This window comes from Anomaloglossus baeobatrachus, chromosome 4 (assembly GCF_048569485.1).
Source record: "Anomaloglossus baeobatrachus isolate aAnoBae1 chromosome 4, aAnoBae1.hap1, whole genome shotgun sequence".
NCBI lineage: Eukaryota > Metazoa > Chordata > Amphibia > Anura > Aromobatidae > Anomaloglossus > Anomaloglossus baeobatrachus.
This window is the reverse complement of record NC_134356.1, coordinates 645173304-645199217: the sequence shown is the minus strand read 5'-3', so window position 1 is coordinate 645199217 and position 25914 is coordinate 645173304. Positions and strand designations below refer to the sequence as shown.

The 25914-nt window shown below is 45.8% G+C and overlaps 61 non-coding genes across 61 annotated transcripts; all 61 read left to right on the top strand.

The window, feature by feature from the left end:
• Window positions 1-51: 51 nt before the first annotated feature.
• LOC142305124 (U4 spliceosomal RNA) lies at window positions 52-192 on the top strand. Its single transcript, XR_012753759.1, has one exon. It is a non-coding gene; the product is annotated as a U4 spliceosomal RNA (small nuclear RNA).
• Window positions 193-476: 284 nt separating this feature from the next.
• LOC142305123 (U4 spliceosomal RNA) lies at window positions 477-617 on the top strand. Its single transcript, XR_012753758.1, has one exon. It is a non-coding gene; the product is annotated as a U4 spliceosomal RNA (small nuclear RNA).
• A 286-nt stretch (window positions 618-903) lies between these two features.
• On the top strand, window positions 904-1044 carry LOC142305121 (U4 spliceosomal RNA). Its single transcript, XR_012753756.1, has one exon. It is a non-coding gene; the product is annotated as a U4 spliceosomal RNA (small nuclear RNA).
• A 284-nt stretch (window positions 1045-1328) lies between these two features.
• On the top strand, window positions 1329-1469 carry LOC142305120 (U4 spliceosomal RNA). Its single transcript, XR_012753755.1, has one exon. It is a non-coding gene; the product is annotated as a U4 spliceosomal RNA (small nuclear RNA).
• Window positions 1470-1753: 284 nt separating this feature from the next.
• LOC142305344 (U4 spliceosomal RNA) lies at window positions 1754-1894 on the top strand. The gene has a single exon (XR_012753965.1). It is a non-coding gene; the product is annotated as a U4 spliceosomal RNA (small nuclear RNA).
• Window positions 1895-2178: 284 nt separating this feature from the next.
• On the top strand, window positions 2179-2319 carry LOC142304719 (U4 spliceosomal RNA). Its single transcript, XR_012753370.1, has one exon. It is a non-coding gene; the product is annotated as a U4 spliceosomal RNA (small nuclear RNA).
• Window positions 2320-2603: 284 nt separating this feature from the next.
• On the top strand, window positions 2604-2744 carry LOC142304489 (U4 spliceosomal RNA). The gene has a single exon (XR_012753149.1). It is a non-coding gene; the product is annotated as a U4 spliceosomal RNA (small nuclear RNA).
• A 284-nt stretch (window positions 2745-3028) lies between these two features.
• LOC142304789 (U4 spliceosomal RNA) lies at window positions 3029-3169 on the top strand. The gene has a single exon (XR_012753437.1). It is a non-coding gene; the product is annotated as a U4 spliceosomal RNA (small nuclear RNA).
• Window positions 3170-3453: 284 nt separating this feature from the next.
• On the top strand, window positions 3454-3594 carry LOC142305119 (U4 spliceosomal RNA). The gene has a single exon (XR_012753754.1). It is a non-coding gene; the product is annotated as a U4 spliceosomal RNA (small nuclear RNA).
• A 284-nt stretch (window positions 3595-3878) lies between these two features.
• On the top strand, window positions 3879-4019 carry LOC142305118 (U4 spliceosomal RNA). The gene has a single exon (XR_012753753.1). It is a non-coding gene; the product is annotated as a U4 spliceosomal RNA (small nuclear RNA).
• A 284-nt stretch (window positions 4020-4303) lies between these two features.
• On the top strand, window positions 4304-4444 carry LOC142305117 (U4 spliceosomal RNA). The gene has a single exon (XR_012753752.1). It is a non-coding gene; the product is annotated as a U4 spliceosomal RNA (small nuclear RNA).
• Window positions 4445-4728: 284 nt separating this feature from the next.
• On the top strand, window positions 4729-4869 carry LOC142304624 (U4 spliceosomal RNA). Its single transcript, XR_012753279.1, has one exon. It is a non-coding gene; the product is annotated as a U4 spliceosomal RNA (small nuclear RNA).
• Window positions 4870-5153: 284 nt separating this feature from the next.
• LOC142304745 (U4 spliceosomal RNA) lies at window positions 5154-5294 on the top strand. Its single transcript, XR_012753395.1, has one exon. It is a non-coding gene; the product is annotated as a U4 spliceosomal RNA (small nuclear RNA).
• Window positions 5295-5578: 284 nt separating this feature from the next.
• Window positions 5579-5719, top strand: LOC142304836 (U4 spliceosomal RNA). Its single transcript, XR_012753485.1, has one exon. It is a non-coding gene; the product is annotated as a U4 spliceosomal RNA (small nuclear RNA).
• Window positions 5720-6003: 284 nt separating this feature from the next.
• LOC142304717 (U4 spliceosomal RNA) lies at window positions 6004-6144 on the top strand. The gene has a single exon (XR_012753368.1). It is a non-coding gene; the product is annotated as a U4 spliceosomal RNA (small nuclear RNA).
• Window positions 6145-6428: 284 nt separating this feature from the next.
• LOC142304606 (U4 spliceosomal RNA) lies at window positions 6429-6569 on the top strand. Its single transcript, XR_012753261.1, has one exon. It is a non-coding gene; the product is annotated as a U4 spliceosomal RNA (small nuclear RNA).
• Window positions 6570-6853: 284 nt separating this feature from the next.
• LOC142304651 (U4 spliceosomal RNA) lies at window positions 6854-6994 on the top strand. The gene has a single exon (XR_012753306.1). It is a non-coding gene; the product is annotated as a U4 spliceosomal RNA (small nuclear RNA).
• Window positions 6995-7278: 284 nt separating this feature from the next.
• On the top strand, window positions 7279-7419 carry LOC142305116 (U4 spliceosomal RNA). Its single transcript, XR_012753751.1, has one exon. It is a non-coding gene; the product is annotated as a U4 spliceosomal RNA (small nuclear RNA).
• Window positions 7420-7703: 284 nt separating this feature from the next.
• LOC142305115 (U4 spliceosomal RNA) lies at window positions 7704-7844 on the top strand. The gene has a single exon (XR_012753750.1). It is a non-coding gene; the product is annotated as a U4 spliceosomal RNA (small nuclear RNA).
• A 284-nt stretch (window positions 7845-8128) lies between these two features.
• On the top strand, window positions 8129-8269 carry LOC142304464 (U4 spliceosomal RNA). Its single transcript, XR_012753124.1, has one exon. It is a non-coding gene; the product is annotated as a U4 spliceosomal RNA (small nuclear RNA).
• A 284-nt stretch (window positions 8270-8553) lies between these two features.
• On the top strand, window positions 8554-8694 carry LOC142305114 (U4 spliceosomal RNA). The gene has a single exon (XR_012753749.1). It is a non-coding gene; the product is annotated as a U4 spliceosomal RNA (small nuclear RNA).
• A 284-nt stretch (window positions 8695-8978) lies between these two features.
• On the top strand, window positions 8979-9119 carry LOC142304890 (U4 spliceosomal RNA). The gene has a single exon (XR_012753533.1). It is a non-coding gene; the product is annotated as a U4 spliceosomal RNA (small nuclear RNA).
• Window positions 9120-9403: 284 nt separating this feature from the next.
• On the top strand, window positions 9404-9544 carry LOC142305294 (U4 spliceosomal RNA). Its single transcript, XR_012753917.1, has one exon. It is a non-coding gene; the product is annotated as a U4 spliceosomal RNA (small nuclear RNA).
• A 284-nt stretch (window positions 9545-9828) lies between these two features.
• LOC142304592 (U4 spliceosomal RNA) lies at window positions 9829-9969 on the top strand. The gene has a single exon (XR_012753247.1). It is a non-coding gene; the product is annotated as a U4 spliceosomal RNA (small nuclear RNA).
• Window positions 9970-10253: 284 nt separating this feature from the next.
• Window positions 10254-10394, top strand: LOC142304549 (U4 spliceosomal RNA). Its single transcript, XR_012753206.1, has one exon. It is a non-coding gene; the product is annotated as a U4 spliceosomal RNA (small nuclear RNA).
• A 284-nt stretch (window positions 10395-10678) lies between these two features.
• On the top strand, window positions 10679-10819 carry LOC142304591 (U4 spliceosomal RNA). Its single transcript, XR_012753246.1, has one exon. It is a non-coding gene; the product is annotated as a U4 spliceosomal RNA (small nuclear RNA).
• Window positions 10820-11103: 284 nt separating this feature from the next.
• On the top strand, window positions 11104-11244 carry LOC142304548 (U4 spliceosomal RNA). Its single transcript, XR_012753205.1, has one exon. It is a non-coding gene; the product is annotated as a U4 spliceosomal RNA (small nuclear RNA).
• A 284-nt stretch (window positions 11245-11528) lies between these two features.
• Window positions 11529-11669, top strand: LOC142305113 (U4 spliceosomal RNA). Its single transcript, XR_012753748.1, has one exon. It is a non-coding gene; the product is annotated as a U4 spliceosomal RNA (small nuclear RNA).
• A 284-nt stretch (window positions 11670-11953) lies between these two features.
• Window positions 11954-12094, top strand: LOC142304589 (U4 spliceosomal RNA). The gene has a single exon (XR_012753244.1). It is a non-coding gene; the product is annotated as a U4 spliceosomal RNA (small nuclear RNA).
• A 282-nt stretch (window positions 12095-12376) lies between these two features.
• LOC142304547 (U4 spliceosomal RNA) lies at window positions 12377-12517 on the top strand. Its single transcript, XR_012753204.1, has one exon. It is a non-coding gene; the product is annotated as a U4 spliceosomal RNA (small nuclear RNA).
• A 284-nt stretch (window positions 12518-12801) lies between these two features.
• Window positions 12802-12942, top strand: LOC142304620 (U4 spliceosomal RNA). Its single transcript, XR_012753275.1, has one exon. It is a non-coding gene; the product is annotated as a U4 spliceosomal RNA (small nuclear RNA).
• A 284-nt stretch (window positions 12943-13226) lies between these two features.
• LOC142304731 (U4 spliceosomal RNA) lies at window positions 13227-13367 on the top strand. Its single transcript, XR_012753382.1, has one exon. It is a non-coding gene; the product is annotated as a U4 spliceosomal RNA (small nuclear RNA).
• Window positions 13368-13651: 284 nt separating this feature from the next.
• LOC142304627 (U4 spliceosomal RNA) lies at window positions 13652-13792 on the top strand. The gene has a single exon (XR_012753282.1). It is a non-coding gene; the product is annotated as a U4 spliceosomal RNA (small nuclear RNA).
• A 284-nt stretch (window positions 13793-14076) lies between these two features.
• Window positions 14077-14217, top strand: LOC142304819 (U4 spliceosomal RNA). The gene has a single exon (XR_012753466.1). It is a non-coding gene; the product is annotated as a U4 spliceosomal RNA (small nuclear RNA).
• Window positions 14218-14501: 284 nt separating this feature from the next.
• On the top strand, window positions 14502-14642 carry LOC142305112 (U4 spliceosomal RNA). Its single transcript, XR_012753747.1, has one exon. It is a non-coding gene; the product is annotated as a U4 spliceosomal RNA (small nuclear RNA).
• A 284-nt stretch (window positions 14643-14926) lies between these two features.
• Window positions 14927-15067, top strand: LOC142305110 (U4 spliceosomal RNA). The gene has a single exon (XR_012753746.1). It is a non-coding gene; the product is annotated as a U4 spliceosomal RNA (small nuclear RNA).
• A 284-nt stretch (window positions 15068-15351) lies between these two features.
• LOC142305109 (U4 spliceosomal RNA) lies at window positions 15352-15492 on the top strand. The gene has a single exon (XR_012753745.1). It is a non-coding gene; the product is annotated as a U4 spliceosomal RNA (small nuclear RNA).
• Window positions 15493-15776: 284 nt separating this feature from the next.
• LOC142304588 (U4 spliceosomal RNA) lies at window positions 15777-15917 on the top strand. The gene has a single exon (XR_012753243.1). It is a non-coding gene; the product is annotated as a U4 spliceosomal RNA (small nuclear RNA).
• Window positions 15918-16201: 284 nt separating this feature from the next.
• LOC142304546 (U4 spliceosomal RNA) lies at window positions 16202-16342 on the top strand. The gene has a single exon (XR_012753203.1). It is a non-coding gene; the product is annotated as a U4 spliceosomal RNA (small nuclear RNA).
• A 284-nt stretch (window positions 16343-16626) lies between these two features.
• On the top strand, window positions 16627-16767 carry LOC142304587 (U4 spliceosomal RNA). Its single transcript, XR_012753242.1, has one exon. It is a non-coding gene; the product is annotated as a U4 spliceosomal RNA (small nuclear RNA).
• Window positions 16768-17051: 284 nt separating this feature from the next.
• Window positions 17052-17192, top strand: LOC142305321 (U4 spliceosomal RNA). Its single transcript, XR_012753943.1, has one exon. It is a non-coding gene; the product is annotated as a U4 spliceosomal RNA (small nuclear RNA).
• Window positions 17193-17476: 284 nt separating this feature from the next.
• Window positions 17477-17617, top strand: LOC142305108 (U4 spliceosomal RNA). Its single transcript, XR_012753744.1, has one exon. It is a non-coding gene; the product is annotated as a U4 spliceosomal RNA (small nuclear RNA).
• A 283-nt stretch (window positions 17618-17900) lies between these two features.
• On the top strand, window positions 17901-18041 carry LOC142305244 (U4 spliceosomal RNA). The gene has a single exon (XR_012753869.1). It is a non-coding gene; the product is annotated as a U4 spliceosomal RNA (small nuclear RNA).
• Window positions 18042-18325: 284 nt separating this feature from the next.
• LOC142305335 (U4 spliceosomal RNA) lies at window positions 18326-18466 on the top strand. The gene has a single exon (XR_012753957.1). It is a non-coding gene; the product is annotated as a U4 spliceosomal RNA (small nuclear RNA).
• Window positions 18467-18750: 284 nt separating this feature from the next.
• On the top strand, window positions 18751-18891 carry LOC142304752 (U4 spliceosomal RNA). Its single transcript, XR_012753402.1, has one exon. It is a non-coding gene; the product is annotated as a U4 spliceosomal RNA (small nuclear RNA).
• A 286-nt stretch (window positions 18892-19177) lies between these two features.
• On the top strand, window positions 19178-19318 carry LOC142304767 (U4 spliceosomal RNA). The gene has a single exon (XR_012753416.1). It is a non-coding gene; the product is annotated as a U4 spliceosomal RNA (small nuclear RNA).
• A 284-nt stretch (window positions 19319-19602) lies between these two features.
• Window positions 19603-19743, top strand: LOC142305107 (U4 spliceosomal RNA). Its single transcript, XR_012753743.1, has one exon. It is a non-coding gene; the product is annotated as a U4 spliceosomal RNA (small nuclear RNA).
• A 284-nt stretch (window positions 19744-20027) lies between these two features.
• LOC142304805 (U4 spliceosomal RNA) lies at window positions 20028-20168 on the top strand. The gene has a single exon (XR_012753452.1). It is a non-coding gene; the product is annotated as a U4 spliceosomal RNA (small nuclear RNA).
• Window positions 20169-20452: 284 nt separating this feature from the next.
• Window positions 20453-20593, top strand: LOC142304829 (U4 spliceosomal RNA). Its single transcript, XR_012753478.1, has one exon. It is a non-coding gene; the product is annotated as a U4 spliceosomal RNA (small nuclear RNA).
• Window positions 20594-20877: 284 nt separating this feature from the next.
• On the top strand, window positions 20878-21018 carry LOC142305106 (U4 spliceosomal RNA). Its single transcript, XR_012753742.1, has one exon. It is a non-coding gene; the product is annotated as a U4 spliceosomal RNA (small nuclear RNA).
• A 284-nt stretch (window positions 21019-21302) lies between these two features.
• Window positions 21303-21443, top strand: LOC142305105 (U4 spliceosomal RNA). The gene has a single exon (XR_012753741.1). It is a non-coding gene; the product is annotated as a U4 spliceosomal RNA (small nuclear RNA).
• Window positions 21444-21727: 284 nt separating this feature from the next.
• LOC142305104 (U4 spliceosomal RNA) lies at window positions 21728-21868 on the top strand. The gene has a single exon (XR_012753740.1). It is a non-coding gene; the product is annotated as a U4 spliceosomal RNA (small nuclear RNA).
• Window positions 21869-22152: 284 nt separating this feature from the next.
• Window positions 22153-22293, top strand: LOC142304650 (U4 spliceosomal RNA). The gene has a single exon (XR_012753305.1). It is a non-coding gene; the product is annotated as a U4 spliceosomal RNA (small nuclear RNA).
• Window positions 22294-22577: 284 nt separating this feature from the next.
• Window positions 22578-22718, top strand: LOC142305103 (U4 spliceosomal RNA). Its single transcript, XR_012753739.1, has one exon. It is a non-coding gene; the product is annotated as a U4 spliceosomal RNA (small nuclear RNA).
• Window positions 22719-23002: 284 nt separating this feature from the next.
• LOC142304462 (U4 spliceosomal RNA) lies at window positions 23003-23143 on the top strand. Its single transcript, XR_012753122.1, has one exon. It is a non-coding gene; the product is annotated as a U4 spliceosomal RNA (small nuclear RNA).
• Window positions 23144-23427: 284 nt separating this feature from the next.
• Window positions 23428-23568, top strand: LOC142305102 (U4 spliceosomal RNA). Its single transcript, XR_012753738.1, has one exon. It is a non-coding gene; the product is annotated as a U4 spliceosomal RNA (small nuclear RNA).
• A 284-nt stretch (window positions 23569-23852) lies between these two features.
• On the top strand, window positions 23853-23993 carry LOC142305101 (U4 spliceosomal RNA). The gene has a single exon (XR_012753737.1). It is a non-coding gene; the product is annotated as a U4 spliceosomal RNA (small nuclear RNA).
• A 284-nt stretch (window positions 23994-24277) lies between these two features.
• LOC142305293 (U4 spliceosomal RNA) lies at window positions 24278-24418 on the top strand. The gene has a single exon (XR_012753916.1). It is a non-coding gene; the product is annotated as a U4 spliceosomal RNA (small nuclear RNA).
• A 284-nt stretch (window positions 24419-24702) lies between these two features.
• LOC142305099 (U4 spliceosomal RNA) lies at window positions 24703-24843 on the top strand. Its single transcript, XR_012753735.1, has one exon. It is a non-coding gene; the product is annotated as a U4 spliceosomal RNA (small nuclear RNA).
• A 284-nt stretch (window positions 24844-25127) lies between these two features.
• LOC142305300 (U4 spliceosomal RNA) lies at window positions 25128-25268 on the top strand. The gene has a single exon (XR_012753923.1). It is a non-coding gene; the product is annotated as a U4 spliceosomal RNA (small nuclear RNA).
• Window positions 25269-25552: 284 nt separating this feature from the next.
• LOC142305243 (U4 spliceosomal RNA) lies at window positions 25553-25693 on the top strand. The gene has a single exon (XR_012753868.1). It is a non-coding gene; the product is annotated as a U4 spliceosomal RNA (small nuclear RNA).
• The last annotated feature ends 221 nt before the right edge of the window (window positions 25694-25914 follow it).

Sequence of the window (25914 nt, the reverse complement as noted above, 5' to 3'; positions counted from 1 at the left end):
AAACGAGCTCTTCCTGGAAAGCGGGGATTTCTTGGTGACCTGAACTCCTTTAACTTTGCGCAGTGGCAGTATCGTAGCCCATGAGGTTTAACCGAGGCGTGATTATTGCTAATTGAAAACTTTTCCCAATACCCCGCCATGATGACTTGAAATACAGTCAGCATTGGCAATTTTTGTTGGTCTCTCAGGAGGCTTAATTCATGGTATGCAAATGACAGAAAATTAGCTCCTCCCAGTGGTGGAAAATAACTCTTGCTTCCCTCAACAGTCTAATGGTCGTTTACACCTGGATCAGAAAGAGAGAGAGTTGGCCTGCAGGTAATCCTTGAAAAGTACCTCTTTCGGGAATCTTCCGACTGTCTTCTCCTAGGGACCCTTGCAGCGGCGGAAGAAAGGAATTGGGCATTTGGAACTCTCCATAACATAAACGAGCTCTTCCTGGAAAGCGGGGATTTCTTGGTGACCTGAACTCCTTTAACTTTGCGCAGTGGCAGTATCGTAGCCCATGAGGTTTAACCGAGGCGTGATTATTGCTAATTGAAAACTTTTCCCAATACCCCGCCATGATGACTTGAAATACAGTCAGCATTGGCAATTTTTGTTGGTCTCTCAGGAGGCTTAATTCATGGTATGCAAATGACAGAAAATTAGTTCCTCCTAGTGGTGGAAAATAACTCTTGCTTCCCTCAACAGTCTAATGGTCGTTTACACCTGGATCAGAAAGAGAGAGAGAGTTGGCCTGCAGGTAATCCTTGAAAAGTACCTCTTCCGGGAATCTTCCGACTGTCTTCTCCTAGGGACCCTTGCAGCGGCGGAAGAAAGGAAGTGGGCATTTGGAACTCTCCATAACATAAACGAGCTCTTCCTGGAAAGCGGGGATTTCTTGGTGACCTGAACTCCTTTAACTTTGCGCAGTGGCAGTATCGTAGCCCATGAGGTTTAACCGAGGCGTGATTATTGCTAATTGAAAACTTTTCCCAATACCCCGCCATGATGACTTGAAATACAGTCAGCATTGGCAATTTTTGTTGGTCTCTCAGGAGGCTTAATTCATGGTATGCAAATGACAGAAAATTAGTTCCTCCTAGTGGTGGAAAATAACTCTTGCTTCCCTCAACAGTCTAATGGTCGTTTACACCTGGATCAGAAAGAGAGAGAGTTGGCCTGCAGGTAATCCTTGAAAAGTACCTCTTCCGGGAATCTTCCGACTGTCTTCTCCTAGGGACCCTTGCAGCGGCGGAAGAAAGGAAGTGGGCATTTGGAACTCTCCATAACATAAACGAGCTCTTCCTGGAAAGCGGGGATTTCTTGGTGACCTGAACTCCTTTAACTTTGCGCAGTGGCAGTATCGTAGCCCATGAGGTTTAACCGAGGCGTGATTATTGCTAATTGAAAACTTTTCCCAATACCCCGCCATGATGACTTGAAATACAGTCAGCATTGGCAATTTTTGTTGGTCTCTCAGGAGGCTTAATTCATGGTATGCAAATGACAGAAAATTAGCTCCTCCCAGTGGTGGAAAATAACTCTTGCTTCCCTCAACAGTCTAATGGTCGTTTACACCTGGATCAGAAAGAGAGAGAGTTGGCCTGCAGGTAATCCTTGAAAAGTACCTCTTCCGGGAATCTTCCGACTGTCTTCTCCTAGGGACCCTTGCAGCGGCGGAAGAAAGGAAGTGGGCATTTGGAACTCTCCATAACATAAACGAGCTCTTCCTGGAAAGCGGGGATTTCTTGGTGACCTGAACTCCTTTAACTTTGCGCAGTGGCAGTATCGTAGCCCATGAGGTTTAACCGAGGCGTGATTGTTGCTAATTGAAAACTTTTCCCAATACCCCGCCATGATGACTTGAAATACAGTCAGCATTGGCAATTTTTGTTGGTCTCTCAGGAGGCTTAATTCATGGTATGCAAATGACAGAAAATTAGCTCCTCCCAGTGGTGGAAAATAACTCTTGCTTCCCTCAACAGTCTAATGGTCGTTTACACCTGGATCAGAAAGAGAGAGAGTTGGCCTGCAGGTAATCCTTGAAAAGTACCTCTTCCGGGAATCTTCCGACTGTCTTCTCCTAGGGACCCTTGCAGCGGCGGAAGAAAGGAAGTGGGCATTTGGAACTCTCCATAACATAAACGAGCTCTTCCTGGAAAGCGGGGATTTCTTGGTGACCTGAACTCCTTTAACTTTGCGCAGTGGCAGTATCGTAGCCCATGAGGTTTAACCGAGGCGTGATTATTGCTAATTGAAAACGTTTCCCAATACCCCGCCATGATGACTTGAAATACAGTCAGCATTGGCAATATTTGTTGGTCTCTCAGGAGGCTTAATTCATGGTATGCAAATGACAGAAAATTAGCTCCTCCCAGTGGTGGAAAATAACTCTTGCTTCCCTCAACAGTCTAATGGTCGTTTATACCTGGATCAGAAAGAGAGAGAGTTGGCCTGCAGGTAATCCTTGAAAAGTACCTCTTTCGGGAATCTTCCGACTGTCTTCTCCTAGGGACCCTTGCAGCGGCGGAAGAAAGGAAGTGGGCATTTGGAACTCTCCATAACATAAACGAGCTCTTCCTGGAAAGCGGGGATTTCTTGGTGACCTGAACTCCTTTAACTTTGCGCAGTGGCAGTATCGTAGCCCATGAGGTTTAACCGAGGCGTGATTATTGCTAATTGAAAACTTTTCCCAATACCCTGCCATGATGACTTGAAATACAGTCAGCATTGGCAATTTTTGTTGGTCTCTCAGGAGGCTTAATTCATGGTATGCAAATGACAGAAAATTAGCTCCTCCCAGTGGTGGAAAATAACTCTTGCTTCCCTCAACAGTCTAATGGTCGTTTACACCTGGATCAGAAAGAGAAAGAGTTGGCCTGCAGGTAATCCTTGAAAAGTACCTCTTCCGGGAATCTTCCGACTGTCTTCTCCTAGGGACCCTTGCAGCGGCGGAAGAAAGGAAGTGGGCATTTGGAACTCTCCATAACATAAACGAGCTCTTCCTGGAAAGCGGGGATTTCTTGGTGACCTGAACTCCTTTAACTTTGCGCAGTGGCAGTATCGTAGCCCATGAGGTTTATCCGAGGCGTGATTATTGCTAATTGAAAACTTTTCCCAATACCCTGCTATGATGACTTGAAATACAGTCAGCATTGTCAATTTTTGCTGGTCTCTCAGGAGGCTTAATTCATGGTATGCAAATGACAGAAAATTAGCTCCTCCCAGTGGTGGAAAATAACTCTTGCTTTCCTCAACAGTCTAATGGTCGTTTACACCTGGATCAGAAAGAGAGAGAGTCGGCCTGCAGGTAATCTTCGAAAAGTACCTCTTCCGGGAATCTTCCGACTGTCTTCTCCTAGGGACCCTTGCAGCGGCGGAAGAAAGGAAGTGGGCATTTGGAACTCTCCATAACATAAACGAGCTCTTCCTGGAAAGCGGGGATTTCTTGGTGACCTGAACTCCTTTAACTTTGCGCAGTGGCAGTATCGTAGCCCATGAGGTTTAACCGAGGCGTGATTATTGCTAATTGAAAACTTTTCCCAATACCCCGCCATGATGACTTGAAATACAGTCAGCATTGGCAATTTTTGTTGGTCTCTCAGGAGGCTTAATTCATGGTATGCAAATGACAGAAAATTAGCTCCTCCCAGTGGTGGAAAATAACTCTTGCTTCCCTCAACAGTCTAATGGTCGTTTACACCTGGATCAGAAAGAGAGATAGTTGGCCTGCAGGTAAACCTTGAAAAGTACCTCTTCCGGGAATCTTCCGACTGTCTTCTCCTAGGGACCCTTGCAGCGGCGGAAGAAAGGAAGTGGGCATTTGGAACTCTCCATAACATAAACGAGCTCTTCCTGGAAAGCGGGGATTTCTTGGTGACCTGAACTCCTTTAACTTTGCGCAGTGGCAGTATCGTAGCCCATGAGGTTTAACCGAGGCGTGATTATTGCTAATTGAAAACTTTTCCCAATACCCCGCCATGATGACTTGAAATACAGTCAGCATTGGCAATTTTTGTTGGTCTCTCAGGAGGCTTAATTCATGGTATGCAAATGACAGAAAATTAGCTCCTCCCAGTGGTGGAAAATAACTCTTGCTTCCCTCAACAGTCTAATGGTCGTTTACACCTGGATCAGAAAGAGAGATAGTTGGCCTGCAGGTAAACCTTGAAAAGTACCTCTTCCGGGAATCTTCCGACTGTCTTCTCCTAGGGACCCTTGCAGCGGCGGAAGAAAGGAAGTGGGCATTTGGAACTCTCCATAACATAAACGAGCTCTTCCTGGAAAGCGGGGATTTCTTGGTGACCTGAACTCCTTTAACTTTGCGCAGTGGCAGTATCGTAGCCCATGAGGTTTAACCGAGGCGTGATTATTGCTAATTGAAAACTTTTCCCAATACCCCGCCATGATGACTTGAAATACAGTCAGCATTGGCAATTTTTGTTGGTCTCTCAGGAGGCTTAATTCATGGTATGCAAATGACAGAAAATTAGCTCCTCCCAGTGGTGGAAAATAACTCTTGCTTCCCTCAACAGTCTAATGGTCGTTTACACCTGGATCAGAAAGAGAAAGAGTTGGCCTGCAGGTAATCCTTGAAAAGTACCTCTTCCGGGAATCTTCCGACTGTCTTCTCCTAGGGACCCTTGCAGTGGCGGAAGAAAGGAAGTGGGCATTTGGAACTCTCCATAACATAAACGAGCTCTTCCTGGAAAGCGGGGATTTCTTGGTGACCTGAACTCCTTTGACTTTGCGCAGTGGCAGTATCGTAGCCCATGAGGTTTAACCGAGGCGTGATCATTGCTAATTGAAAACTTTTCCCAATACCCCGCCATGATGACTTGAAATACAGTCAGCATTGGCAATTTTTGTTGGTCTCTCAGGAGGCTTAATTCATGGTATGCAAATGACAGAAAATTAGCTCCTCCCAGTGGTGGAAAATAACTCTTGCTTCCCTCAACAGTCTAATGGTCGTTTACACCTGGATCAGAAAGAGAGAGAGTTGGCCTGCAGGTAATCCTTGAAAAGTACCTCTTCCGGGAATCTTCCGACTGTCTTCTCCTAGGGACCCTTGCAGCGGCGGAAGAAAGGAAGTGGGCATTTGGAACTCTCCATAACATAAACGAGCTCTTCCTGGAAAGCGGGGATTTCTTGGTGACCTGAACTCCTTTAACTTTGCGCAGTGGCAGTATTGTAGCCCATGAGGTTTAACCGAGGCGTGTTTATTGCTATTTGAAAACTTTTCCCAATACCCCGCCATGATGACTTGAAATACAGTCAGCATTGGCAATTTTTGTTGGTCTCTCAGGAGGCTTAATTCATGGTATGCAAATGACAGAAAATTAGCTCCTCCCAGTGGTGGAAAAGAACTCTTGCTTCCCTCAACAGTCTAATGGTCGTTTACACCTGGATCAGAAAGAGAGAGAGTTGGCCTGCAGGTAATCCTTGAAAAGTACCTCTTCCGGGAATCTTCCGACTGTCTACTCCTAGGGACCCTTGCAGCGGCGGAAGAAAGGAAGTGGGCATTTGGAACTCTCCATAACATAAATGAGCTCTTCCTGGAAATCGGGGATTTCTTGGTGACCTGAACTCCTTTAACTTTGCGCAGTGGCAGTATCGTAGCCCATGAGGTTTAAATGAGGTGTGATTATTGCTAATTGAAAACTTTTCCCAATACCCCACCATGATGACTTGAAATACAGTCAGCATTGGCAATTTTTGTTGGTCTCTCAGGAGGCTTAATTCATGGTATGCAAATGACAGAAAATTAGCTCCTCCCAGTGGTGGAAAATAACTCTTGCTTCCCTCAACAGTCTAATGGTCGTTTACACCTGGATCAGAAAGAGAGAGAGTTGGCCTGCAGGTAATCCTTGAAAAGTACCTCTTCCGGGAATCTTCCGACTGTCTTCTCCTAGGGACCCTTGCAGCGGCGGAAGAAAGGAAGTGGGCATTTGGAACTCTCCATAACATAAACGAGCTCTTCCTGGAAAGCGTGGATTTCTTGGTGACCTGAACTCCTTTAACTTTGCGCAGTGGCAGTATCGTAGCCCATGAGGTTTAACCGAGGCGTGCTTATTGCTAATTGAAAATTTTTCCCAATACCCCGCCATGATGACTTGAAATACAGTCAGCATTGGCAATTTTTGTTGGTCTCTCAGGAGGCTTAATTCATGGTATGCAAATGACAGAAAATTAGCTCCTCCCAGTGGTGGAAAATAACTCTTGCTTCCCTCAACAGTCTAATGGTCGTTTACACCTGGATCAGAAAGAGAGAGAGTTGGCCTGCAGGTAATCCTTGAAAAGTACCTCTTCCGGGAATCTTCTGACTGTCTTCTCCTAGGGACCCTTGCAGCGGCGGAAGAAAGGAAGTGGGCATTTGGAACTCTCCATAACATAAACGAGCTCTTCCTGGAAAGCGGTGATTTCTTGGTGACCTGAACTCCTTTAACTTTGCGCAGTGGCAGTATTGTAGCCCATGAGGTTTAACCGAGGCGTGATTATTGCTAATTGAAAATTTTTCCCAATACCCCGCCATGATGACTTGAAATACAGTCAGCATTGGCAATTTTTGTTGGTCTCTCAGGAGGCTTAATTCATGGTATGCAAATGACAGAAAATTAGCTCCTCCCAGTGGTGGAAAATAACTCTTGCTTCCCTCAACAGTCTAATGGTCGTTTACACCTGGATCAGAAAGAGAGAGAGTCGGCCTGCAGGTAATCCTTGAAAAGTACCTCTTCCGGGAATCTTCCGACTGTCTTCTCCTAGGGACCCTTGCAGCGGCGGAAGAAAGGAAGTGGGCATTTGGAACTCTCCATAACATAAACGAGCTCTTCCTGGAAAGCGGGGATTTCTTGGTGACCTGAACTCCTTTAACTTTGCGCAGTGGCAGTATCGTAGCCCATGAGGTTTAACCGAGGCGGGATTATTGCTAATTGAAAACTTTTCCCAATACCCCGCCATGATGACTTGAAATACCGTCAGCATTGGCAATTTTTGTTGGTCTCTCAGGAGGCTTAATTCATGGTATGCAAATGACAGAAAATTAGCTCCTCCCAGTGGTGGAAAATAACTCTTGCTTCCCTCAACAGTCTAATGGTCGTTTACACCTGGATCAGAAAGAGAGAGAGTTGGCCTGCAGGTAATCCTTGAAAAGTACCTCTTCCGGGAATCTTCCGACTGTCTTCTCCTAGGGACCCTTGCAGCGGCGGAAGAAAGGAAGTGGGCATTTGGAACTCTCCATAACATAAACGAGCTCTTCCTGGAAAGCGGGGATTTCTTGGTGACCTGAACTCCTTTAACTTTGCGCAGTGGCAGTATCGTAGCCCATGAGGTTTAACCGAGGCGTGATTATTGCTAATTGAAAACTTTTCCCAATACCCCGCCATGATGACTTGAAATACAGTCAGCATTGGCAATTTTTGTTGGTCTCTCAGGAGGCTTAATTCATGGTATGCAAATGACAGAAAATTAGCTCCTCCCAGTGGTGGAAAATAACTCTTGCTTCCCTCAACAGTCTAATGGTCGTTTACACCTGGATCAGAAAGAGAGAGAGTTGGCCTGCAGGTAATCCTTGAAAAGTACCTCTTCCGGGAATCTTCCGACTGTCTTCTCCTAGGGACCTTTGCAGCGGCGGAAGAAAGGAAGTGGGCATTTGGAACTCTCCATAACATAAACGAGCTCTTCCTGGAAAGCGGGGATTTCTTGGTGACCTGAACTCCTTTAACTTTGCGCAGTGGCAGTATCGTAGCCCATGAGGTTTAACCGAGGCGTGATTATTGCTAATTGAAAACTTTTCCCAATACCCCGCCATGATGACTTGAAATACAGTCAGCATTGGCAATTTTTGTTGGTCTCTCAGGAGGCTTAATTCATGGTATGCAAATGACAGAAAATTAGCTCCTCCCAGTGGTGGAAAATAACTCTTGCTTCCCTCAAAAGTCTAATGGTCGTTTACACCTGGATCAGAAAGAGAGAGAGTTGGCCTGCAGGTAATCCTTGAAAAGTACCTCTTCCGGGAATCTTCCGACTGTCATCTCCTAGGGACCCTTGCAGCGGCGGAAGAAAGGAAGTGGGCATTTGGAACTCTCCATAACATAAACAAGCTCTTCCTGGAAAGCGGGGATTTCTTGGTGACCTGATCTCCTTTAACTTTGCGCAGTGGCAGTATTGTAGCCCATGAGGTTTAACCGAGGCGTGATTATTGCTAATTGAAAACTTTTCCCAATACCCCGCCATGATGACTTGAAATACAGTCAGCATTGGCAATTTTTGTTGGTCTCTCAGGAGGCTTAATTCATGGTATGCAAATGACGGAAAATTAGCTCCTCCCAGTGGTGGAAAATAACTCTTGCTTCCCTCAACAGTCTAATGGTCGTTTACACCTGGATCAGAAAGAGAGAGATTTGGCCTGCAGGTAATCCTTGAAAAGTACCTCTTCCGGGAATCTTCCGACTGTCTTCTCCTAGGGACCCTTGCAGCGGCGGAAGAAAGGAAGTGGGCATTTGGAACTCTCCATAACATAAACGAGCTCTTCCTGGAAAGCGGGGATTTCTTTGTGACCTGAACTCCTTTAACTTTGCGCAGTGGCAGTATCGTAGCCCATGAGGTTTAACCGAGGCGTGATTATTGCTAATTGAAAACTTTTCCCAATACCCCGCCATGATGACTTGAAATACAGTCAGCATTGGCAATTTTTGTTGGTCTCTCAGGAGGCTTAATTCATGGTATGCAAATGACAGAAAATTAGCTCCTCCCAGTGGTGGAAAATAACTCTTGCTTCCCTCAACAGTCTAATGGTCGTTTACACCTGGATCAGGAAGAGAGAGAGTTGGCCTGCAGGTAATCCTTGAAAAGTACCTCTTCCGGGAATCTTCCGACTGTCTTCTTCTAGGGACCCTTGCAGCGGCGGAAGAAAAGAAGTGGGCATTTGGAACTCTCCATAACATAAACGAGCTCTTCCTGGAAAGCGGGGATTTCTTGGTGACCTGAACTCCTTTAACTTTGCGCAGTGGCAGTATCGTAGCCCATGAGGTTTAACCGAGGCGTGATTATTGCTAATTGAAAACTTTTCCCAATACCCCGCCATGATGACTTGAAATACAGTCAGCATTGGCAATTTTTGTTGGTCTCTCATGAGGCTTAATTCATGGTATGCAAATGACAGAAAATTAGCTCCTCCCAGTGGTGGAAAATAACTCTTGCTTCCCTCAACAGTCTAATGGTCGTTTACACCTGGATCAGAAAGAGAGAGAGTTGGCCTGCAGGTAATCCTTGAAAAGTACCTCTTCCGGGAATCTTCCGACTGTCTTCTCCTAGGGACCCTTGCAGCGGCGGAAGAAAGGAAGTGGGCATTTGGAACTCTCCATAACATAAACGAGCTCTTCCTGGAAAGCGGGGATTTCTTGGTGACCTGAACTCCTTTAACTTTGCGCAATGGCAGTATCGTAGCCCATGAGGTTTAACCGAGGCGTGATTATTGCTAATTGAAAACTTTTCCCAATACCCCGCCATGATGACTTGAAATACAGTCAGCATTGGCAATTTTTGTTGGTCTCTCAGGAGGCTTAATTCATGGTATGCAAATGACAGAAAATTAGCTCCTCCCAGTGGTGGAAAATAACTCTTGCTTCCCTCAACAGTCTAATGGTCGTTTACACCTGGATCAGAAAGAGAGAGAGTTGGCCTGCAGGTAATCCTTGAAAAGTACCTCTTCCGGGAATCTTCCGACTGTCTTCTCCTAGGGACCCTTGCAGCGGCGGAAGAAAGGAAGTGGGCATTTGGAACTCTCCATAACATAAACGAGCTCTTCCTGGAAAGCGGGGATTTCTTGGTGACCTGAACTCCTTTAACTTTGCGCAGTGGCAGTATCGTAGCCCATGAGGTTTAACCGAGGCGTGATTATTGCTAATTGAAAACTTTTCCCAATACCCCACCATGATGACTTGAAATACAGTCAGCATTGGCAATTTTTGTTGGTCTCTCAGGAGGCTTAATTCATGGTATGCAAATGACAGAAAATTAGCTCCTCCCAGTGGTGGAAAATAACTCTTGCTTCCCTCAACAGTCTAATGGTCGTTTACACCTGGATCAGAAAGAGAGAGAGTTGGCCTGCAGGTAATCCTTGAAAAGTACCTCTTCCGGGAATCTTCCGACTGTCTTCTCCTAGGGACCCTTGCAGCGGCGGAAGAAAGGAAGTGGGCATTTGGAACTCTCCATAACATAAACGAGCTCTTCCTGGAAAGCGGGGATTTCTTGGTGACCTGAACTCCTTTAACTTTGCGCAGTGGCAGTATCGTAGCCCATGAGGTTTAACCGAGGCGTGATTATTGCTAATTGAAAACTTTTCCCAATACCCCGCCATGATGACTTGAAATACAGTCAGCATTGGCTATTTTTGTTGGTCTCTCAGGAGGCTTAATTCATGGTATGCAAATGACAGAAAATTAGCTCCTCCCAGTGGTGGAAAATAACTCTTGCTTCCCTCAACAGTCTAATGGTCGTTTACACCTGGATCAGAAAGAGAGAGAGTTGGCCTGCAGGTAATCCTTGAAAAGTACCTCTTCCGGGAATCTTCCGACTGTCTTCTCCTAGGGACCCTTGCAGCGGCAGAAAAAAGGAAGTGGGCATTTGGAACTCTCCATAACATAAACGAGCTCTTCCTGGAAAGCGGGGATTTCTTGGTGACCTGAACTCCTTTAACTTTGCGCAGTGGCAGTATCGTAGCCCATGAGGTTTAACCGAGGCGTGATTATTGCTAATTGAAAACTTTTCCCAATACCCCACCATGATGACTTGAAATACAGTCAGCATTGGCAATTTTTGTTGGTCTCTCAGGAGGCTTAATTCATGGTATGCAAATGACAGAAAATTAGCTCCTCCCAGTGGTGGAAAATAACTCTTGCTTCCCTCAACAGTCTAATGGTCGTTTACACCTGGATCAGAAAGAGAGAGAGTTGGCCTGCAGGTAATCCTTGAAAAGTACCTCTTCCGGGAATCTTCCGACTGTCTTCTCCTAGGGACCCTTGCAGCGGCGGAAGAAAGGAAGTGGGCATTTGGAACTCTCCATAACATAAACGAGCTCTTCCTGGAAAGCGGGGATTTCTTGGTGACCTGAACTCCTTTAACTTTGCGCAGTGGCAGTATCGTAGCCCATGAGGTTTAACCGAGGCGTGATTATTGCTAATTGAAAACTTTTCCCAATACCCCGCCATGATGACTTGAAATACAGTCAGCATTGGCTATTTTTGTTGGTCTCTCAGGAGGCTTAATTCATGGTATGCAAATGACAGAAAATTAGCTCCTCCCAGTGGTGGAAAATAACTCTTGCTTCCCTCAACAGTCTAATGGTCGTTTACACCTGGATCAGAAAGAGAGAGAGTTGGCCTGCAGGTAATCCTTGAAAAGTACCTCTTCCGGGAATCTTCCGACTGTCTTCTCCTAGGGACCCTTGCAGCGGCGGAAGAAAGGAAGTGGGCATTTGGAACTCTCCATAACATAAACGAGCTCTTCCTGGAAAGCGGGGATTTCTTGGTGACCTGAACTCCTTTAACTTTGCGCAGTGGCAGTATCGTAGCCCATGAGGTTTAACCGAGGCGTGATTATTGCTAATTGAAAACTTTTCCCAATACCCCGCCATGATGACTTGAAATACAGTCAGCATTGGCAATTTTTGTTGGTCTCTCAGGAGGCTTAATTCATGGTATGCAAATGACAGAATATTAGCTCCTCCCAGTGGTGGAAAATTACTCTTGCTTCCCTCAACAGTCTAATGGTCGTTTACACCTGGATCAGAAAGAGAGAGAGTTGGCCTGCAGGTAATCCTTGAAAAGTACCTCTTCCGGGAATCTTCCGACTGTCTTCTCCTAGGGACCCTTGCAGCGGCAGAAAAAAGGAAGTGGGCATTTGGAACTCTCCATAACATAAACGAGCTCTTCCTGGAAAGCGGGGATTTCTTGGTGACCTGAACTCCTTTAACTTTGCGCAGTGGCAGTATCGTAGCCCATGAGGTTTAACCGAGGCGTGATTATTGCTAATTGAAAACTTTTCCCAATACCCCACCATGATGACTTGAAATACAGTCAGCATTGGCAATTTTTGTTGGTCTCTCAGGAGGCTTAATTCATGGTATGCAAATGACAGAAAATTAGCTCCTCCCAGTGGTGGAAAATAACTCTTGCTTCCCTCAACAGTCTAATGGTCGTTTACACCTGGATCAGAAAGAGAGAGTTGGCCTGCAGGTAATCCTTGAAAAGTACCTCTTCCGGGAATCTTCCGACTGTCTTCTCCTAGGGACCCTTGCAGCGGCGGAAGAAAGGAAGTGGGCATTTGGAACTCTCCATAACATAAACGAGCTCTTCCTGGAAAGCGGGGATTTCTTGGTGACCTGAACTCCTTTAACTTTGCGCAGTGGCAGTATCGTAGCCCATGAGGTTTAACCGAGGCGTGATTATTGCTAATTGAAAACTTTTCCCAATACCCCGCCATGATGACTTGAAATACAGTCAGCATTGGCTATTTTTGTTGGTCTCTCAGGAGGCTTAATTCATGGTATGCAAATGACAGAAAATTAGCTCCTCCCAGTGGTGGAAAATAACTCTTGCTTCCCTCAACAGTCTAATGGTCGTTTACACCTGGATCAGAAAGAGAGAGAGTTGGCCTGCAGGTAATCCTTGAAAAGTACCTCTTCCGGGAATCTTCCGACTGTCTTCTCCTAGGGACCCTTGCAGCGGCAGAAAAAAGGAAGTGGGCATTTGGAACTCTCCATAACATAAACGAGCTCTTCCTGGAAAGCTGGGATTTCTTGGTGACCTGAACTCCTTTACCTTTGCGCAGTGGCAGTATCGTAGCCCATGAGGTTTAACCGAGGCGTGATTATTGCTAATTGAAAACTTTTCCCAATACCCCACCATGATGACTTGAAATACAGTCAGCATTGGCAATTTTTGTTGGTCTCTCAGGAGGCTTAATTCATGGTATGCAAATGACAGAAAATTAGCTCCTCCCAGTGGTGGAAAATAACTCTTGCTTCCCTCAACAGTCTAATGGTCGTTTACACCTGGATCAGAAAGAGAGAGAGTTGGCCTGCAGGTAATCCTTGAAAAGTACCTCTTCCGGGAATCTTCCGACTGTCTTCTCCTAGGGACCCTTGCAGCGGCGGAAGAAAGGAAGTGGGCATTTGGAACTCTCCATAACATAAACGAGCTCTTCCTGGAAAGCGGGGATTTCTTGGTGACCTGAACTCCTTTAACTTTGCGCAGTGGCAGTATCGTAGCCCATGAGGTTTAACCGAGGCGTGATTATTGCTAATTGAAAACTTTTCCCAATACCCCGCCATGATGACTTGAAATACAGTCAGCATTGGCTTTTTTTGTTGGTCTCTCAAGAGGCTTAATTCATGGTATGCAAATGACAGAAAATTAGCTCCTCCCAGTGGTGGAAAATAACTCTTGCTTCCCTCAACAGTCTAATGGTCGTTTACACCTGGATCAGAAAAAGAGAGAGTTGGCCTGCAGGTAATCCTTGAAAAGTACCTCTTCCGGGAATCTTCCGACTGTCTTCTCCTAGGGACCCTTGCAGCGGCAAGAGAAAGGAAGTGGGCATTTGGAACTCTCCATAACATAAACGAGCTCTTCCTGGAAAGCGGGGATTTCTTGGTGACCTGAACTCCTTTAACTTTGCGCAGTGGCAGTATCGTAGCCCATGAGGTTTAACCTAGGCGTGATTATTGCTAATTGAAAACTTTTCCCAATACCCCGCCATGATGACTTGAAATACAGTCAGCATTGGCAATTTTTGTTGGTCTCTCAGGAGGCTTAATTCATGGTATGCAAATGACAGAAAATTAGCTCCTCCCAGTGGTGGAAAATAACTCTTGCTTCCCTCAACAGTCTAATGGTCGTTTACACCTGGATCAGAAAGAGAGAGAGTTGGCCTGCAGGTAATCCTTGAAAAGTACCTCTTCCGGGAATCTTCCGACTGTCTTCTCCTAGGGACCCTTGCAGCGGCGGAAAAAAGGAAGTGGGCATTTGGAACTCTCCATAACATAAACGAGCTCTTCCTGGAAAGCGGGGATTTCTTGGTGACCTGAACTCCTTTAACTTTGCGCAGTGGCAGTCTCGTAGCCCATGAGGTTTAACCGAGGCGTGATTATTGTTAATTGAAAACTTTTCCCAATACCCCACCATGATGACTTGAAATACAGTCAGCATTGGCAATTTTTGTTGGTCTCTCAGGAGGCTTAATTCATGGTATGCAAATGACAGAAAATTAGCTCCTCCCAGTGGTGGAAAATAACTCTTGCTTCCCTCAACAGTCTAATGGTCGTTTACACCTGGATCAGAAAGAGAGAGAGTTGGCCTGCAGGTAATCCTTGAAAAGTACCTCTTCCGGGAATCTTCCGACTGTCTTCTCCTAGGGACCCTTGCAGCGGCGGAAGAAAGGAAGTGGGCATTTGGAACTCTCCATAACATAAACGAGCTCTTCCTGGAAAGCGGGGATTTCTTGGTGACCTGAACTCCTTTAACTTTGCGCAGTGGCAGTATCGTAGCCCATGAGGTTTAACCGAGGCGTGATTATTGCTAATTGAAAACTTTTCCCAATACCCCGCCATGATGACTTGAAATACAGTCAGCATTGGCAATTTTTGTTGGTCTCTCAGGAGGCTTAATTCATGGTATGCAAATGACAGAAAATTAGCTCCTCCCAGTGGTGGAAAATTACTCTTGCTTCCCTCAACAGTCTAATGGTCGTTTACACCTGGATCAGAAAGAGAGAGAGTTGGCCTGCAGGTAATCCTTGAAAAGTACCTCTTCCGGGAATCTTCCGACTGTCTTCTTCTAGGGACCCTTGCAGCGGCGGAAGAAAGGAAGTGGGCATTTGGAACTCTCCATAACATAAACGAGCTCTTCCTGGAAAGCGGGGATTTCTTGGTGACCTGAACTCCTTTAACTTTGCGCAGTGGCAGTATCGTAGCCCATGAGGTTTAACCGAGGCGTGATTATTGCTAATTGAAAACTTTTCCCAATACCCCGCCATGATGACTTGAAATACAGTCAGCATTGGCAATTTTTGTTGGTCTCTCAGGAGGCTTAATTCATGGTATGCAAATGACAGAAAATTAGCTCCTCCCAGTGGTGGAAAATAACTCTTGCTTCCCTCAACAGTCTAATGGTCGTTTACACCTGGATCAGAAAGAGAGAGAGTTGGCCTGCAGGTAATCCTTGAAAAGTACCTCTTCCGGGAATCTTCCGACTGTCTTCTCCTAGTGACCCTTGCAGCGGCGGAAGAAAGGAAGTGGGCATTTGGAACTCTCCATAACATAAACGAGCTCTTCCTGGAAAGCGGGGATTTCTTGGTGACCTGAACTCCTTTAACTTTGCGCAGTGGCAGTATCGTAGCCCATGAGGTTTAACCGAGGCGTGATTATTGCTAATTGAAAACTTTTCCCAATACCCCGCCATGATGACTTGAAATACAGTCAGCATTGGCAATTTTTGTTGGTCTCTCAGGAGGCTTAATTCATGGTATGCAAATGACAGAATATTAGCTCCTCCCAGTGGTGGAAAATTACTCTTGCTTCCCTCAACAGTCTAATGGTCGTTTACACCTGGATCAGAAAGAGAGAGAGTTGGCCTGCAGGTAATCCTTGAAAAGTACCTCTTCCGGGAATCTTCCGACTGTCTTCTCCTAGGGACCCTTGCAGCGGCAGAAAAAAGGAAGTGGGCATTTGGAACTCTCCATAACATAAACGAGCTCTTCCTGGAAAGCGGGGATTTCTTGGTGACCTGAACTCCTTTAACTTTGCGCAGTGGCAGTATCGTAGCCCATGAGGTTTAACCGAGGCGTGATTATTGCTAATTGAAAACTTTTCCCAATACCCCACCATGATGACTTGAAATACAGTCAGCATTGGCAATTTTTGTTGGTCTCTCAGGAGGCTTAATTCATGGTATGCAAATGACAGAAAATTAGCTCCTCCCAGTGGTGGAAAATAACTCTTGCTTCCCTCAACAGTCTAATGGTCGTTTACACCTGGATCAGAAAGAGAGAGAGTTGGCCTGCAGGTAATCCTTGAAAAGTACCTCTTCCGGGAATCTTCCGACTGTCTTCTCCTAGGGACCCTTGCAGCGGCGGAAGAAAGGAAGTGGGCATTTGGAACTCTCCATAACATAAACGAGCTCTTCCTGGAAAGCGGGGATTTCTTGGTGACCTGAACTCCTTTAACTTTGCGCAGTGGCAGTATCGTAGCCCATGAGGTTTAACCGAGGCGTGATTATTGCTAATTGAAAACTTTTCCCAATACCCCGCCATGATGACTTGAAATACAGTCAGCATTGGCTATTTTTGTTGGTCTCTCAGGAGGCTTAATTCATGGTATGCAAATGACAGAAAATTAGCTCCTCCCAGTGGTGGAAAATAACTCTTGCTTCCCTCAACAGTCTAATGGTCGTTTACACCTGGATCAGAAAGAGAGAGAGTTGGCCTGCAGGTAATCCTTGAAAAGTACCTCTTCCGGGAATCTTCCGACTGTCTTCTCCTAGGGACCCTTGCAGCGGCAGAAAAAAGGAAGTGGGCATTTGGAACTCTCCATAACATAAACGAGCTCTTCCTGGAAAGCTGGGATTTCTTGGTGACCTGAACTCCTTTAACTTTGCGCAGTGGCAGTATCGTAGCCCATGAGGTTTAACCGAGGCGTGATTATTGCTAATTGAAAACTTTTCCCAATACCCCACCATGATGACTTGAAATACAGTCAGCATTGGCAATTTTTGTTGGTCTCTCAGGAGGCTTAATTCATGGTATGCAAATGACAGAAAATTAGCTCCTCCCAGTGGTGGAAAATAACTCTTGCTTCCCTCAACAGTCTAATGGTCGTTTACACCTGGATCAGAAAGAGAGAGAGTTGGCCTGCAGGTAATCCTTGAAAAGTACCTCTTCCGGGAATCTTCCGACTGTCTTCTCCTAGGGACCCTTGCAGCGGCGGAAGAAAGGAAGTGGGCATTTGGAACTCTCCATAACATAAACGAGCTCTTCCTGGAAAGCGGGGATTTCTTGGTGACCTGAACTCCTTTAACTTTGCGCAGTGGCAGTATCGTAGCCCATGAGGTTTAACCGAGGCGTGATTATTGCTAATTGAAAACTTTTCCCAATACCCCGCCATGATGACTTGAAATACAGTCAGCATTGGCTATTTTTGTTGGTCTCTCAGGAGACTTAATTCATGGTATGCAAATGACAGAAAATTAGCTCCTCCCAGTGGTGGAAAATAACTCTTGCTTCCCTCAACAGTCTAATGGTCGTTTACACCTGGATCAGAAAAAGAGAGAGTTGGCCTGCAGGTAATCCTTGAAAAGTACCTCTTCCGGGAATCTTCCGACTGTCTTCTCCTAGGGACCCTTGCAGCGGCGGAAGAAAGGAAGTGGGCATTTGGAACTCTCCATAACATAAACGAGCTCTTCCTGGAAAGCGGGGATTTCTTGGTGACCTGAACTCCTTTAACTTTGCGCAGTGGCAGTATCGTAGCCCATGAGGTTTAACCGAGGCGTGATTATTGCTAATTGAAAACTTTTCCCAATACCCCGCCATGATGACTTGAAATACAGTCAGCATTGGCAATTTTTGTTGGTCTCTCAGGAGGCTTAATTCATGGTATGCAAATGACAGAAAATTAGCTCCTCCCAGTGGTGGAAAATAACTCTTGCTTCCCTCAACAGTCTAATGGTCGTTTACACCTGGATCAGAAAGAGAGAGAGTTGGCCTGCAGGTAATCCTTGAAAAGTACCTCTTCCGGGAATCTTCCGACTGTCTTCTCCTAGGGACCTTGCAGCGGCGGAAAAAAGGAAGTGGGCATTTGGAACTCTCCATAACATAAACGAGCTCTTCCTGGAAAGCGGGGATTTCTTGGTGACCTGAACTCCTTTAACTTTGTGCAGTGGCAGTATCGTAGCCCATGAGGTTTAACCGAGGCGTGATTATTGCTAATTGAAAACTTTTCCCAATACCCCGCCATGATGACTTGAAATACAGTCAGCATTGGCAATTTTTGTTGGTCTCTCAGGAGGCTTAATTCATGGTATGCAAATGACAGAAAATTAGCTCCTCCCAGTGGTGGAAAATAACTCTTGCTTCCCTCAACAGTCTAATGGTCGTTTACACCTGGATCAGAAAGAGAGAGAGTTGGCCTGCAGGTAATCCTTGAAAAGTACCTCTTCCGGGAATCTTCCGACTGTCTTCTCCTAGGGACCCTTGCAGCGGCGGAAGAAAGGAAGTGGGCATTTGGAACTCTCCATAACATAAACGAGCTCTTCCTGGAAAGCGGGGATTTCTTGGTGACCTGAACTCCTTTAACTTTGCGCAGTGGCAGTATCGTAGCCCATGAGGTTTAACCGAGGCGTGGTTATTGCTAATTGAAAACTTTTCCCAATACCCCGCCATGATGACTTGAAATACAGTCAGCATTGGCAATTTTTGTTGGTCTCTCAGGAGGCTTAATTCATGGTATGCAAATGACAGAAAATTAGCTCCTCCCAGTGGTGGAAAATAACTCTTGCTTCCCTCAACAGTCTAATGGTCATTTACACCTGGATCAGAAAGAGAGAGAGTTGGCCTGCAGGTAATCCTTGAAAAGTACCTCTTCCGGGAATCTTCCGACTGTCTTCTCCTAGGGACCCTTGCAGCGGCGGAAGAAAGGAAGTGGGCATTTGGAACTCTCCATAACATAAACGAGCTCTTCCTGGAAAGCGGGGATTTCTTGGTGACCTGAACTCCTTTAACTTTGTGCAGTGGCAGTATCGTAGCCCATGAGGTTTAAGCGAGGCGTGATTATTGCTAATTGAAAACTTTTCCCAATACCCCGCCATGATGACTTGAAATACAGTCAGCATTGGCAATTTTTGTTGGTCTCTCAGGAGGCTTAATTCATGGTATGCAAATGACAGAAAATTAGCTCCTCCCAGTGGTGGAAAATAACTCTTGCTTCCCTCAACAGTCTAATGGTCGTTTACACCTGGATCAGAAAGAGAGAGAGAGTTGGCCTGCAGGTAATCCTTGAAAAGTACCTCTTCCGGGAATCTTCCGACTGTCTTCTCCTAGGGACCCTTGCAGCGGCGGAAGAAAGGAAGTGGGCATTTGGAACTCTCCATAACATAAACGAGCTCTTCCTGGAAAGCGGGGATTTCTTGGTGACCTGAACTCCTTTAACTTTGCGCAGTGGCAGTATCGTAGCCCATGAGGTTTAACCGAGGCGTGATTATTGCTAATTGAAAACTTTTCCCAATACCCCGCCATGATGACTTGAAATACAGTAAGCATTGGCAATTTTTGTTGGTCTCTCAGGAAGCTTAATTCATGGTATGCAAATGACAGAAAATTAGCTCCTCCCAGTGGTGGAAAATAACTCTTGCTTCCCTCAACAGTCTAATGGTCGTTTACACCTGGATCAGAAAGAGAGAGAGTTGGCCTGCAGGTAATCCTTGAAAAGTACCTCTTCCGGGAATCTTCCGACTGTCTTCTCCTAGGGACCCTTGCAGCGGCGGAAGAAAGGAAGTGGGCATTTGGAACTCTCCATAACATAAACGAGCTCTTCCTGGAAAGCGGGGATTTCTTGGTGACCTGAACTCCTTTAACTTTGCGCAGTGGCAGTATCGTAGCCCATGAGGTTTAACCGAGGCGTGATTATTGCTAATTGAAAACTTTTCCCAATACCCCGCCATGATGACTTGAAATACAGTCAGCATTGGCAATTTTTGTTGGTCTCTCAGGAGGCTTAATTCATGGTATGCAAATGACAGAAAATTAGCTCCTCCCAGTGGTGGAAAATAACTCTTGCTTCCCTCAACAGTCTGATGGTCGTTTACACCTGGATCAGAAAGAGAGAGAGTTGGCCTGCAGGTAATCCTTGAAAAGTACCTCTTCCGGGAATCTTCCGGCTGTCTTCTCCTAGGGACCCTTGCAGCGGCGGAAAAAAGGAAGTGGGCATTTGGAACTCTCCATAACATAAACGAGCTCTTCCTGGAAAGCGGGGATTTCTTGGTGACCTGAACTCCTTTAACTTTGCGCAGTGGCAGTATCGTAGCCCATGAGGTTTAACCGAAGTGTGATTATTGCTAATTGAAAACTTTTCCCAATACCCCACCATGATGACTTGAAATACAGTCAGCATTGGCAATTTTTGTTGGTCTCTCAGGAGGCTTAATTCATGGTATGCAAATGACAAAAAATTAGCTCCTCCCAGTGGTGGAAAATAACTCTTGCTTCCCTCAACAGTCTAATGGTCGTTTACACCTGGATCAGAAAGAGAGAGAGTTGGCCTGCAGGTAATCCTTGAAAAGTACCTCTTCCGGGAATCTTCCGACTGTCTTCTCCTAGGGACCCTTGCAGCGGCGGAAGAAAGGAAGTGGGCATTTGGAACTCTCCATAACATAAACGAGCTCTTCCTGGAAAGCGGGCATTTCTTGGTGACCTGAACTCCTTTAACTTTGCGCAGTGGCAGTATCGTAGCCCATGAGGTTTAACCGAGGCATGATTATTGCTAATTGAAAACTTTTCCCAATACCCCGCCATGATGACTTGAAATACAGTCAGCATTGGCAATTTTTGTTGGTCTCTCAGGAGGCTTAATTCATGGTATGCAAATGACAGAAAATTAGCTCCTCCCAGTGGTGGAAAATAACTCTTGCTTCCCTCAACAGTCTAATGGTCGTTTACACCTGGATCAGAAAGAGAGAGAGTTGGCCTGCAGGTAATCCTTGAAAAATACCTCTTCCGGGAATCTTCCGACTGTCTTCTCCTAGGCACCCTTGCAGCGGCGGAAGAAAGGAAGTGGGCATTTGGAACTCTCCATAACATAAACGAGCTCTTCCTGGAAAGCGGGGATTTCTTGGTGACCTGAACTCCTTTAACTTTGCGCAGTGGCAGTATCGTAGCCCATGAGGTTTAACCGAGGCGTGATTATTGCTAATTGAAAACTTTTCCCAATACCCCGCCATGATGACTTGAAATACAGTCAGCATTGGCAATTTTTGTTGGTCTCTCAGGAGGCTTAATTCATGGTATGCAAATGACAGAAAATTAGCTCCTCCCAGTGGTGGAAAATAACTCTTGCTTCCCTCAACAGTCTAATGGTCGTTTACACCTGGATCAGAAAGAGAGAGAGTTGGCCTGCAGGTAATCCTTGAAAAGTACCTCTTCCGGGAATCTTCCGACTGTCTTCTCCTAGGGACCCTTGCAGCGGCGGAAGAAAGGAAGTGGGCATTTGGAACTCTCCATAACATAAACGAGCTCTTCCTGGAAAGCGGGCATTTCTTGGTGACCTGAACTCCTTTAACTTTGCGCAGTGGCAGTATCGTAGCCCATGAGGTTTAACCGAGGCGTGATTATTGCTAATTGAAAACTTTTCCCAATACCCCGCCATGATGACTTGAAATACAGTCAGCATTGGCAATTTTTGTTGGTCTCTCAGGAGGCTTAATTCATGGTATGCAAATGACAGAAAATTAGCTCCTCCCAGTGGTGGAAAATAACTCTTGCTTCCCTCAACAGTCTAATGGTCGTTTACACCTGGATCAGAAAGAGAGAGAGTTGGCCTGCAGGTAATCCTTGAAAAGTACCTCTTCCGGGAATCTTCCGACTGTCTTCTTCTAGGGACCCTTGCAGCGGCGGAAGAAAGGAAGTGGGCATTTGGAACTCTCCATAACATAAACGAGCTCTTCCTGGAAAGCGGGCATTTCTTGGTGACCTGAACTCCTTTAACTTTGCGCAGTGGCAGTATCGTAGCCCATGAGGTTTAACCGAGGCGTGATTATTGCTAATTGAAAACTTTTCCCAATACCCCGCCATGATGACTTGAAATACAGTCAGCATTGGCAATTTTTGTTGGTCTCTCAGGAGGCTTAATTCATGGTATGCAAATGACAGAAAATTAGCTCCTCCCAGTGGTGGAAAATAACTCTTGCTTCCCTCAACAGTCTAATGGTCGTTTACACCTGGATCAGAAAGAGAGAGAGTTGGCCTGCAGGTAATCCTTGAAAAGTACCTCTTCCGGGAATCTTCCGACTGTCTTCTTCTAGGGACCCTTGCAGCGGCGGAAGAAAGGAAGTGGGCATTTGGAACTCTCCATAACATAAACGAGCTCTTCCTGGAAAGCGGGGATTTCTTGGTGACCTGAACTCCTTTAACTTTGCGCAGTGGCAGTATCGTAGCCCATGAGGTTTAACCGAGGCGTGATTATTGCTAATTGAAAACTTTTCCCAATACCCCGCCATGATGACTTGAAATACAGTCAGCATTGACAATTTTTGTTGGTCTCTCAGGAGGCTTAATTCATGGTATGCAAATGACAGAAAATTAGCTCCTCCCAGTGGTGGAAAATAACTCTTGCTTCCCTCAACAGTCTAATGGTCGTTTACACCTGGATCAGAAAGAGAGAGAGTTGGCCTGCAGGTAATCCTTGAAAAATACCTCTTCCGGGAATCTTCCAACTGTCTTCTCCTAGGCACCCTTGCAGCGGCGGAAGAAAGGAAGTGGGCATTTGGAACTCTCCATAACATAAACGAGCTCTTCCTGGAAAGCGGGGATTTCTTGGTGACCTGAACTCCTTTAACTTTGCGCAGTGGCAGTATCGTAGCCCATGAGGTTTAACCGAGGCGTGATTATTGCTAATTGAAAACTTTTCCCAATACCCCGCCATGATGACTTGAAATACAGTCAGCATTGGCAATTTTTGTTGGTCTCTCAGGAGGCTTAATTCATGGTATGCAAATGACAGAAAATTAGCTCCTCCCAGTGGTGGAAAATAACTCTTGCTTCCCTCAACAGTCTAATGGTCGTTTACACCTGGATCAGAAAGAGAGAGAGTTGGCCTGCAGGTAATCCTTGAAAAGTACCTCTTCCGGGAATCTTCCGACTGTCTTCTCCTAGGGACCCTTGCAGCGGCGGAAGAAAGGAAGTGGGCATTTGGAACTCTCCATAACATAAACGAGCTCTTCCTGGAAAGCGGGCATTTCTTGGTGACCTGAACTCCTTTAACTTTGCGCAGTGGCAGTATTGTAGCCCATGAGGTTTAACCGAGGCGTGATTATTGCTAATTGAAAACTTTTCCCAATACCCCGCCATGATGACTTGAAATACAGTCAGCATTGGCAATTTTTGTTGGTCTCTCAGGAGGCTTAATTCATGGTATGCAAATGACAGAAAATTAGCTTCTCCCAGTGGTGGAAAATAACTCTTGCTTCCCTCAACAGTCTAATGGTCGTTTACACCTGGATCAGAAAGAGAGAGAGTTGGCCTGCAGGTAATCCTTGAAAAGTACCTCTTCCGGGAATCTTCCGACTGTCTTCTTCTAGGGACCCTTGCAGCGGCGGAAGAAAGGAAGTGGGCATTTGGAACTCTCCATAACATAAACGAGCTCTTCCTGGAAAGCGGGGATTTCTTGGTGACCTGAACTCCTTTAACTTTGCGCAGTGGCAGTATCGTAGCCCATGAGGTTTAACCGAGGCGTGATTATTGCTAATTGAAAACTTTTCCCAATACCCCGCCATGATGACTTGAAATACAGTCAGCATTGGCAATTTTTGTTGGTCTCTCAGGAGGCTTAATTCATGGTATGCAAATGACAGAAAATTAGCTCCTCCCAGTGGTGGAAAATAACTCTTGCTTCCCTCAACAGTCTAATGGTCGTTTACACCTGGATCAGAAAGAGAGAGAGTTGGCCTGCAGGTAATCCTTGAAAAATACCTCTTCCGGGAATCTTCCGACTGTCTTCTCCTAGGCACCCTTGCAGCGGCGGAAGAAAGGAAGTGGGCATTTGGAACTCTCCATAACATAAACGAGCTCTTCCTGGAAAGCGGGGATTTCTTGGTGACCTAAACTCCTTTAACTTTGCGCAGTGGCAGTATCGTAGCCCATGAGGTTTAACCGAGGCGTGATTATTGCTAATTGAAAACTTTTCCCAATACCCCGCCATGATGACTTGAAATACAGTCAGCATTGGCAATTTTTGTTGGTCTCTCAGGAGGCTTAATTCATGGTATGCAAATGACAGAAAATTAGCTCCTCCCAGTGGTGGAAAATAACTCTTGCTTCCCTCAACAGTCTAATGGTCGTTTACACCTGGATCAGAAAGAGAGAGAGTTGGCCTGCAGGTAATCCTTGAAAGGTACCTCTTCCGGGAATCTTCCGACTGTCTTCTCCTAGGGACCCTTGCAGCGGCGGAAGAAAGGAAGTGGGCATTTGGAACTCTCCATAACATAAACGAGCTCTTCCTGGAAAGCGGGGATTTCTTGGTGACCTGAACTCCTTTAACTTTGCGCAGTGGCAGTATCGTAGCCCATGAGGTTTAACCGAGGCGTGATTATTGCTAATTGAAAACTTTTCCCAATACCCCGCCATGATGACTTGAAATACAGTTAGCATTGGCAATTTTTGTTGGTCTCTCAGGAGGCTTAATTCATGGTATGCAAATGACAGAAAATTAGCTCCTCCCAGTGGTGGAAAATAACTCTTGCTTCCCTCAACAGTCTAATGGTCGTTTACACCTGGATCAGAAAGAGAGAGAGTTGGCCTGCAGGTAATCCTTGAAAAGTACCTCTTCCGGGAATCTTCCGACTGTCTTCTCCTAGGGACCCTTGCAGCGGCGGAAGAAAGGAAGTGGGCATTTGGAACTCTCCATAACATAAACGAGCTCTTCCTGGAAAGCGGGGATTTCTTGGTGACCTGAACTCCTTCAACTTTGCGCAGTGGCAGTATCGTAGCCCATGAGGTTTAACCGAGGCGTGATTATTGCTAATTGAAAACTTTTCCCAATACCCCGCCATGATGACTTGAAATACAGTCAGCATTGGCAATTTTTGTTGGTCTCTCAGGAGGCTTAATTCATGGTATGCAAATGACAGAAAATTAGCTCTTCCCAGTGGTGGAAAATAACTCTTGCTTCCCTCAACAGTCTAATGGTCGTTTACACCTGGATCAGAAAGAGAGAGAGTTGGCCTGCAGGTAATCCTTGAAAAGTACCTCTTCCGGGAATCTTCCGACTGTCTTCTTCTAGGGACCCTTGCAGCGGCGGAAGAAAGGAAGTGGGCATTTGGAACTCTCCATAACATAAACGAGCTCTTCCTGGAAAGCAAGGATTTCTTGGTGACCTAAACTCCTTTAACTTTGCGCTGTGGCAGTATCGTAGCCCATGAGGTTTAACCGAGGCGTGATTATTGCTAATTGAAAACTTTTCCCAATACCCCGCCATGATGACTTGAAATACAGTCAGCATTGGCAATTTTTGTTGGTCTCTCAGGAGGCTTAATTCATGGTATGCAAATGACAGAAAATTAGCTCCTCCCAGTAGTGGAAAATAACTCTTGCTTTCCTCAACAGTCTAATGGTCATTTACACCTGGATCAGAAAGAGAGAGAGTTGGCCTGCAGGTAATCCTTGAAAAGTACCTCTTCCGGGAATCTTCCGACTGTCTTCTCCTAGGGACCCTTGCAGCGGCGGAAGAAAGGAAGTGGGCATTTGGAACTCTCCATAACATAAACGAGCTCTTCCTGGAAAGCAGGGATTTCTTGGTGACCTGAACTCCTTTAACTTTGTGCAGTGGCAGTATCGTAGCCCATGAGGTTTAACCGAGGCGTGATTATTGCTAATTGAAAACTTTTCCCAATACCCCGCCATGATGACTTGAAATACAGTCAGCATTGGCAATTTTTGTTGGTCTCTCAGGAGGCTTAATTCATGGTATGCAAATGACAGAAAATTAGCTCCTCCCAGTGGTGGAAAATAACTCTTGCTTCCCTCAACAGTCTAATGGTCGTTTACACCTGGATCAGAAAGAGAGAGAGTTGGCCTGCAGGTAATCCTTGAAAAGTACCTCTTCCGGGAATCTTCCGACTGTCTTCTCCTAGGGACCCTTGCAGCGGCGGAAGAAAGGAAGTGGGCATTTGGAAC